Below are 10,000 nucleotides of genomic sequence, written 5' to 3' on the forward strand. Positions count from 1 at the left end.
CTCGACACCCGCCTTGACACGCACCCTAGCACTAAACCTGTGACCCACCTTGGAACTCACCCTAGAACCCACCCACCCTGTGAACCACCTTGGCATCCACCTTAGCACCCACCCACCTTGGCACCCACTCTAGCACTCACCCATCCTAACACCCAACTTGTTACCCACCTTGGCACCCGCCCTCGCGTCCACCTTGAAACCCACCCTAGCACCCACCCACGCAGGAGCCCACCTTGGCACCCAACCTAACACCCACGCATCCTGGCACCCAACTTGTGACCCACCTTGGAACCCACCCTAGTACCCACCTTTGAACCCACTATATCACCAACCCACCTTGGCACCCACCCTATGACCCTCTTTGGAATCCACCCTAGCACGCACCCACCCTGGCACCCACCATGGAGCGCACCCTAGCACCCACCCACCTCGGCACGCACCTCAACACCCACCTTGGTGTGCGCACTGCGCCAACCTCTCAAAGACCCTATGTGGTGCGCTCCAAAGTGTACACCTTTGGTGCGCTCCAAGGTGCGCACCTTTGGTGCACACCGAGGTGCACACCAAAGTGTGCACCGAGGTGAGCACCAAAGTGCACTCCAAGGTGCACACCAAGGCGTGCACCTTTGGTGCGGTCAATGCAAACGAATTCGGAAGTTGGGGTCGATGTCCTAATCGCTGCTGCAGACTACACGTATGAGAATCGGACAAATAGCTTTATATAGGGGAGGTGTTGCGTTTGATGGGTCGACTCCCCTGGTTGTGTGCACTGCACCAACTTCAAAGACCCTGTCTTGTTTAAGAAGTCAAAAGTTGGGGTGGATGTCCTAATCATTGCTGCAGTCTACGCATGTATGAGAATCAGACAAATAGCTTATATAGGGGAGGTGTTGCATTCGGTGGGTTGACTCCCCTGGTTGTGCGCACTGCGCCAACCTCAAAGACCCCGCATAGCAGAAGAAGTCGGAAGTCGGATTTTGGTGAGCACCAAGGCGTGCACCTTTGGTGCGGTCAACGCAGACGAATTCAGAAGTTGGGGTGGATGTCCTAATCGTTGTTGCAGGCTACACATGTATGAGAATCAGACAAATAGCTTATATAGGGGAGGTGTTGGGTTTGATGGGTCAACTCCCTTGGTTGTGCGCATTACGCCAACCTCAAAGACCTTGTTTTCGTTAAGAAGTCAAAAGTTGGGGTCAATGTCCTAATGGCTCCTGTAGGCTACACATGTATGAGAATCGGACAAATAGCTTATATAGGGGAGGTGTTGGGTTTGATGGGTCGACTCCCCTGGTTGTGCGCATTACGTCAACCTCAAAGACCTTGTTTTCGTTAAGAAGTCAAAAGTTGGGGTCGATGTCCTAATTGCTCCTGTAGACTACACATGTATGAGAATCAGACAAATAGCTTATATAGGGGAGGTGTTGGGTTTGATGGGTTGACTCCCCTAGTTGTTCGCATTACACCAACCTCAAAGACCTTGTTTTCGTTTAGAAGCCGAAAGTTGGGGTCGATGTCCTAATTGCTCCTGCAGGCTACGCATGTATGAGAATCAGACAAATAGCTTATATAGGGGAGGTGTTGGGTTTGATGGGTCGACTCCCCTGGTTGTGCGCATTGCGCCAACCTCAAAGACCCTGCATTGCGGATGAAGTCGAAAGTCAGAGTTTGGTGTGCTACAAGGTGTGGTCGAAGGTGCTCACCTAGGTGTGCACCTTTGGAGCGCAGGAAAAGTGCCCTCCAAAAGTGCGCACCTTTGGAGTGCACAAAAGTGCCCTCCAAAAGTGCGCACCTTTGGAGCGCACAAAAGTGCCCTCCAAAAAGTGCCCTCCAAAAGTGCGCACCTTTGGAGCGCACAAAAGTGCCCTCCAAAAAGTGCCCTCCAAAAGTGCGCACCTTTGGAGTGCAGAAAAGTGCCCTCCAAAAAGTGCCCTCCAAAAGTGTGCACCTTTGGAGTGCACAAAAGTGCCCTCCAAAAGTGCGCACCTTTGGAGCGCAGAAAAGTGCCCTCCAAAAAGTGCCCTCCAAAAGTGCGCACCTTTGGAGCGCAGAAAAGTGCCCTCCAAAAAGTGCCCTCCAAAAGTGCGCACCTTTGGAGCGCAGAAAAGTGCCCTCCAAAAAGTGCCCTCCAAAAGTGCGCACCTTTGGAGCGCAGAAAAGTGCCCTCCAAAAAGTGCCCTCCAAAAGTGCGCACCTTTGGAGCGCACAAAAGTGCCCTCCAAAAAGTGCCCTCCAAAAGTGCGCACCTTTGGAGCGCACAAAAGTGCCCTCCAAAAGTGCGCACCTTTGGAGCGCACAAAAGTGCCCTCCAAAAGTGCGCACTTTTGGTGCGCACCAAGGCGCTGGTTCGGTCGTTGCAGGCGAGTTCGGAAGTTGGGGTCGATGTCCTGAGCGGAGGTGCAAACTACACAGGTGTCGGAATCGGACAAATAGCTTATATAGGGGAGGTGTATGCTTCGATGGGTCGACTCCCCAGGTTGAGCGCACCGCGCCAACCTCAAAGACCCTACGGTATGGATGAAGTCGGAAGTTGGGTCCGATGACCGATTCGATTAGTAGGTATGCTCATGAGGTCGGAATTTGGGTCCGATGACCTGCCATGTGCAGGAAGGCGAATGTTGGCACTGTGCGTTGCAAGGTGCACACCAAGGTGCTGGTGCGGTCTTTTTAGTCGAGTTCGGAAGTTGGGGTCGATGTCCTGATCGGAGGTGCAAGCTACACAGGTGTGGGAATCGGACAAATAGCTTATATAGGGGAGGTGTATGCTTCGTTGGGTCGACTCCCCGGGTTGAGCGCACCGCGCCAACCTCAAAGACCCTACGGTATGGATGAAGTCGGAAGTTGGGTCCGATGACCGATTCGATATGTAGGCATACTCGCGAGGTCGGAATTTGGGTCCGATGACCTGCCATGTGCAGGAAGGCGAATGTTGGCACTGTGCGTTGCAAGGTGCGCACCAAGGCGCTGGTTCGGTCGTTGCAGGCGAGTTCGGAAGTTGGGGTCGATGTCCTGATCGTGAGGTGCAAACTACACAGGTGTGGGAATCGGACAAATAGCTTATATAGGGGAGGTGTATGCTTCGTTGGGTCGACTCCCCGGGTTGAGCGCACCGCGCCAACCTCAAAGACCCTACGGTATGGATGAAGTCGGAAGTTGTGTCCGATGACCGATTCGATATGTAGGCATACTCGCGAGGTCGGAATTTGGGTCCGATGACCTGCCATGTGCAGGAAGGCGAATGTTGGGACTGTGCGTCGCAAGGTGCGCACCAAGGCGCTGGTGCCGTCGTTGCAGTCGAGTTCGGAAGTTGGGGTCGATGTCCTGGTCAGAGGTGCAAACTACACAGGTGTGGGAATCGGACAAATAGCTTATATAGGGGAGGTGTATGCTTCGATGGGTCGACTCCCCGGGTTGAGCGCACCGCGCCAACCTCAAAGACCCTACAGTATGGATGAAGTCGGAAGTTGGGTCCGATGACCGATTCGATACGTAGGCATATTGGCGAGGTCTGAATTTGTGTCCGATGACCTGCCATGCGCAGGAAGGCGGAATTTGGGTCCGATGACCGTGTTGATGGCGTGCCATGCGCAGAAAGGCGGAATTTGGGTCCGATGACCGAGTTGATGTTGATGGCCCGCCATGCACAGGAAGGCGGAATTTGGGTCCGATGACCGATTTGAAGGCGTGCCATGCGCAGAAAGGCGGAGTTTGGGTCCGATGACCGAGTTGATATTGATGGCCCGCCATGCGCAGGAAGGCGGAATTTGGGTCCGATGACCTGACATACGCATGGAGTCCGACTCGGGGGCCGATGTTCGATTCGATGACTTGCATTGTGGGTAAAGTCGGAAGTTGTGGTCTTTGACCCGATTCGATGACCAGACTTCGGCTGCTTGAGAATCGGACAAATAACTTATATAGGGGAGGTAGTGTTCTCGAGCATCCTCCCCCCGTGCCCGTTTATGTCGATTGATGCTGGTGCTCGACTGGTTGGAGCGCTCGGATGCAAAAATCTTGCACCAGGATTTATCGATTGTGATGGACACGGCAAGTCTCCTGATTGCTATGCAGGAGCTCATCGTGAATCTCTATGCGGCCTTGGTATGGACTCGACCTGCGGAATGGTTCGGCAATGGTAGTCGCTCCAACACGTCCTTGCAATGGCCACAGAGGTGATTCGACTAGAGCTCCAGTCTAGCTTTTGGGTTGCTTGGCGGACTGGTATAGCCGCGATCGAGTTCCGGCCATGAACGTTTTAGATAGCTCTTGGGCTTTCTGGGACGGAAGTCGGAAGTTTGGGCTGTTGTCCGATTTGATGACCATTCTTCGGATGTGTGAGAATCGGACAAATAACTTATATAGGGGACTGTGTTGTCTCACGCAGCCCCCTCCGTGCCCCTCTATCTCGACCGATGTTGGTGCTTGAAAGGGTTGGGATCGCTCGGATTTATAAACGTGCACCACCATTTGTCGAGTGTGAGGGACGCGGCAGGTCTCCTAAATGCTATACGGGCGCTCTCTGAGAATCTCTATCCGGCCTCGACACAGACTAGTCTTGCTGAATGGTTTGGCACTGGTAGTCGATCCAACACGTCGTTGTTGTGGCCGCCTAGGCGATTCGATTCGAGCCCCCGTCTAGCTTTTGGGTTGCTTGGCGGATTTTGCCCTATCCGCAAGTGAGCTCGGTCCCTAAACGTTCGAGAAACCCGATTGCTATGCGCCGACTCTCTTTCTTGCGAGCCTCCATCTAGCTTTTGGGTCTCTACGGAACGGAAGTCGGAATCTGGGACCGTTGTTTGATTCGACGAGGCAGACTACGGTTGTGCGAGAATCGGACAAATAACTTATATAGGGGAGGTGTTGACTGGAGCATTCTCCCCCGTGCCCCTCTAACTCGACCAATGCTGGCGCTCGAACGGTGGTAGCGCTCGGATTTTCGTTGAGCGCCAGCATTGGTCGATTTAGAGGGGCATGCGAGATTCCCGAATGCTATGCGAGGGCTCTAACGGAAATGTCTATTGGTTTCGGTATGGATGCAATTGCGAGTGGTTCGGCAAAGGTAGTCGTTCCGATGCGTCCATGTCGTGGCCAAATCGATAATTCGATTTGAGCCCTCGTATAGCATTTGGGTCTCTCGATGTGATTCCGCATTCCAGTCCCTTTGGGCACTGCTTGAGCCGCATCCCAGGGGGTTCCCTTCCCAATAATCTGCCTCGCAACCCGATTGCTATGCGGTGAGGCTCCTCGGCCGCCTCGGAACTATCTGTGTATCAGACGCATCGCGGGATAAGGGGTTGGCAACGGTAGTCGCCCCAAGCGCGTCCGATGCTTGGACCATTCCGAGGCGGCCCTGAAGCCTCTTCCGTCTAGCCGTTGGGTCCTTCTCGCCGCATCCCTTGCCTCGCACCCCGATTGCTATGCGGTGAGGCTCCTCGGCCGCCTTGGAACTATCTGTGTATCAGACGCATCGCGGGATAAGGGGTTGTCACTGGTAGTCGCCCCAAGCGCGTCCGATGCTTGGACCATTCCGAGGCGGCCCTGAAGCCTCTTCCGTCTAGCCGTTGGGTCCTTCTCGCCGCATCCCTCGACTCGCACCCCGATTGCTATGCGGTGAGGCTCCTCGGCCGCCTTGGAACTATCTGTGTATCGGACGCGTCGCGGGATAAGGGGTTGTCACTGGTAGTCGCCCCAAGCGCGTCCGATGCTTGGACCATTCCGAGGCGGCCCTGAAGCCTCTTCCGTCTAGCCGTTGGGTCCTTCTCGCCGCATCCCTCGCCTCGCACCCCCGATTGCTATGCGGTGAGGCTCCTCGGCCGCCTTGGAACTATCTGTGTATCGGACCGCGTCGCGGGATAAGGGGTTGTCACTGGTAGTCGCCCCAAGCGCGTGCGATGCATGGACCATTCCCAGGCGGCCCTGAAGCCTCTTCCGTCTAGCCGTTGGGTCCTGTCTCGCCGCATCCCTCGCCTCGCACCCCGATTGCTATGCGGTGAGGCTCCTCGGCCGCCTTGGAACTATCTGTGTATCGACGCGTCGCGGGATAAGGGTTGTCACTGGGTAGTCCGCCCCAAGCGCGTCCGATGCTTGGGACCATTCGAGGCGGCCCTGAAGCCTCTTCCGTCTAGCCGTTGGGTCCTTCTCGCCGCATCCTCGCCTCGCACCCCGATTGCTATGCGGTGAGGCTCCTCGGCCGCCTTGGAACTATCTGTGTATCGGACGCGTCGCGGGATAAGGGGTTGTCACTGGTAGTCGCCCCAAGCGCGTCCGATGCTTGGACCATTCCGAGGCGGCCCTGAAGCCTCTTCCGTCTAGCCGTTGGGTCCTTCTCGCCCGCATCCCTCGCCTCGCACCCCGATTGCTATGCGGTGAGGCTCCTCGGCCGCCTTGGAACTATCTGTGTATCGGACGCGTCGCGGGATAAGGGGTTGTCACTGGTAGTTCGCCCCAAGCGCGTCCGATGCTTGGACCATTCCGAGGCGGCCCTGAAGCCTCTTCCGTCTAGCCGTTGGGTCCTTCTCGCCGCATCCCTCGCCTCGCACCCCGATTGCTATGCGTGAGGCTCCTCGGCCGCCTTGGAACTATCTGTGTATCGGACGCATCGCGGGATAAGGGGTTGTCACTGGTAGTCGCCCCAAGCGCGTCCGATGCTTGGACCATTCCGAGGCGGCCCTGAAGCCTCTTCCGTCTAGCCGTTGGGTCCTTCTCGCCGCATCCCTCGCCTCGCACCCCGATTGCTATGCGGTGAGGCTCCTCGGCCGCCTTGGAACTATCTGTGTATCGGACGCGTCGCGGGATAAGGGGTTGTCACTGGTAGTCGCCCCAAGCGCGTCCGAATGCTTGGACCATTCCGAGGGCGGCCCTGAAGCCTCTTCCGTCTAGCCGTTGGGTCCTTCTCGCCGCATCCCTTCGCCTCGCAACCCCGATTGCTATGCGGTGAGGCTCCTCCGGCCGCCTTGGAACTATCTGTGTATCGGACGCGTCGCGGGATAAGGGGTTGTCACTGGTAGTCGCCCCAAGCGCGTCCGATGCTTGGACCATTCCGAGGCGGACCTGAAGCCTCTTCCGTCTAGCCGTTGGGTCCTTCCTCGCCGCATCCCTCGCCTCGCACCCCCGATTGCTATGCGGTGAGGCTCCTCGGCCGCCTTGGAACTATCTGTGTATCGGACGCGTCGCGGGATAAGGGGTTGTCACTGGTAGTCGCCCCAAGCGCGTCCGATGCTTGGACCATTCCGAGGCGGCCCTGAAGCCTCTTCCGTCTAGCCGTTGGGTCCTTCTTGCCGCATCCCTCGCCTCGCACCCCGATTGCTATGCGGTGAGGCTCCTCGGCCGCCTTGGAACTATCTGTGTATCGGACGCGTCGCGGGATAAGGGGTTGTCACTGGTAGTCGCCCCAAGCGCGTCCGATGCTTGGACCATTCCGAGGCGGCCCTGAAGCCTCTTCCGTCTAGCCGTTGGGTCCTTCTCGCCGCATCCCTCGCCTCGCACCCGATTGCTATGCGGTGAGGCTCCTCGGCCGCCTTGGAACTATCTGTGTATCGGACGCATCGCGGGATAAGGGGTTTGTCACTGGTAGTCGCCCCAAGCGCGTCCGATGCTTGGACCATTCCGAGGCGGCCCTGAAGCCTCTTCCGTCTAGCCGTTGGGTCCTTCTCGCCGCATCCCTCGCCTCGCACCCCCGATTGCTATGCGGTGAGGGCTCCTCGGCCGCCTTGGAACTATCTGTGTATCGGACGCGTCGCGGGATAAGGGGTTGTCACTGGTAGTCGCCCCAAGCGCGTCCGATGCTTGGACCATTCCGAGGCGGACCTGAAGCCTCTTCCGTCTAGCCGTTGGGTCCTTCTCGCCGCATCCCTCGCCTCGCACCCCGATTGCTATGCGGTGAGGCTCCTCGCCGCCTTGGAACTATCTGTGTATCCGGACGCGTCGCGGGATAAGGGGTTGTCACTGGTAGTCGCCCCAAGCGCGTCCGATGCTTGGACCATTCCGAGGCGGCCCTGAAGCCTCTTCCGTCTAGCCGTTGGGTCCTTCTCGCCGCATCCCTCGCCTCGCACCCCCGATTGCTATGCGGTGAGGCTCCTCGGCCCGCCTTGGAACTATCTGTGTATCGGACGCGACCGCGGGATAAGGGTTGTCACTGGTAGTCGCCCCAAGCGCGTCCGATGCTTGGAACCATTCCGAGGCGGACCTGAAGCCTCTTCCCTCTAGCCGTTGGGGCTTTCTCGCCGCAATCCCTCGCCTCGCACCCCGATTGCTATTCGGTGAGGCTCCTCGGCCGCCTTGGAACTATCTGTGTATCGGACGCATCGCGGGATAAGGGGTTGGCAGTGGTAGTCGCCCCAAGCGCGTCCGATGCTTGGACCATTCCGAGGCGGCCCTGCAGCCTCTTCCGTCTAGCCGTTGGGGCCATCTCGCTGCATCCCCCACCTCGCACCACGATTGCTATGCGGTGAGGCTCTTGGGCCGCCTCGGAACTATCTGTGTATCGGACGCATCGCGGGATAAGGGGTTGTCACTGGTAGGTCGCCCAAGCGCGTCCGATGCTTGGACTATTCCGAGGCGGCCCTGCAGCCCTCTTCCGTCTAGCCGTTGGGGCCATCCTCGCCGCATCCCCCAGCTCCTCGGCCGCCTCGGAACTATCTGTGTATCGGACGCATCGCGGGATAAGGGGTTGGCAGTGGTAGTCGCCCCAAGCGCGTTCGATGCTTGGACTATTCCGAGGCGGCCCCGCAGGCCTCTTCCGTCTACCCTTTGGGGCCATCTCGCCGCATCCCTCGCCTCCACCCCGATTGCTATGCGGTGAGGCTCCTCGGCCGCCTGGGAACTATCTTCGTATCGGATGCATCGCGGGATAAGGGGTTGTCACTGGTAGTCGCCCAAGCGCGTCCGATGCTTGGGACTATTCCGAGGCGGCCCTGTGGCCTCTTCCGTCTAGCCGTTGGGGCCATCTCGCCGCATCCCCTCACCTCGCACCCCCATTGCTATGCGGTGAGGCTCCTCGGCCGCCTTGGAACTGTCTTCGTATCGGAAGCATCGCGGGATAAGGGGTTGTCACTGGTAGTCGCCCCAAGCGCGTCCGATGCTTGGACTATTCCGAGGCGGCCCTGCAGCCTCTTCCGTCTAGCCGTTGGGGCCATCTCGCCGCATCCCCCACCTCGCACCCGGATTGCTATGCGGTGAGGCTCCTCGGCCGCCTTGGAACTATCTTCGTATCGGACGCATCGCGGGATAAGGGGTTGTCACTGGTAGTCCGCCCCAAGCGCGTCCGATGCTTGGACTATTCCGACGCGGCCCTGTGGCCTCTTCCGTCTAGCCGTTGGGGCCATCTCGCCGCATCCCCCACCCTCGCCCCCGATTGCTATGCGGTGAGGCTCCTCGGCCCGCCTTGGAACCAATCTTCGTATCGGACGCATCGCGGGATGAGGGTTGTCACTGGTAGTCGCCCCAAGCGCGTCCGATGCTTGGACCATTCCGAGGCGGCCCTGAAGCCTCTTCCGTCTAGCCGTTGGGGCCTTCCCGCCCCCATCCCTCGCCTCGCACCCCCCGATTGCTATGCGGTGAGGCTCCTCGGCCGCCTTGGAACCATCTGTGTATCGGACGCATCGCGGGATAAGGGGTTGGCACTCGGTAGTCGCCCCAAGCGCGTCCGATGCTTGGAGCATTCGAGGTGGCCCTGAAGCCTCTTCCGTCTAGCCGTTGGGGCCTTCCCGCCCCATCCTCGCCTCGCACCCCGATTGATATGCGGTGAGGCTCCTCGGCCGCCTTGGAACTATCTGTGTATCGGACGCATCGCGGGATAAGGGGTTGGCACTGGTAGTCGTCCCAATCGCGTCCGATGCTTGGACCATTCCGAGGCGGCCCCTGCAGCCTCTTCCGTTTAGCCGTCGGGGCCTTCCCGCCGCATCCCTCGCCTCGCATCCCGATTCCTATGCGGTGAGTCTTCTCGGCCGCCGCGGAACTATACCTGTTATTGCTACTGCATCCTTCGGCTGGTAACCTCCTC

Source organism: Cryptomeria japonica, unplaced genomic scaffold (assembly GCF_030272615.1).
Source record: "Cryptomeria japonica unplaced genomic scaffold, Sugi_1.0 HiC_scaffold_552, whole genome shotgun sequence".
Classification (NCBI taxonomy): Eukaryota; Viridiplantae; Streptophyta; class Pinopsida; order Cupressales; family Cupressaceae; genus Cryptomeria; species Cryptomeria japonica.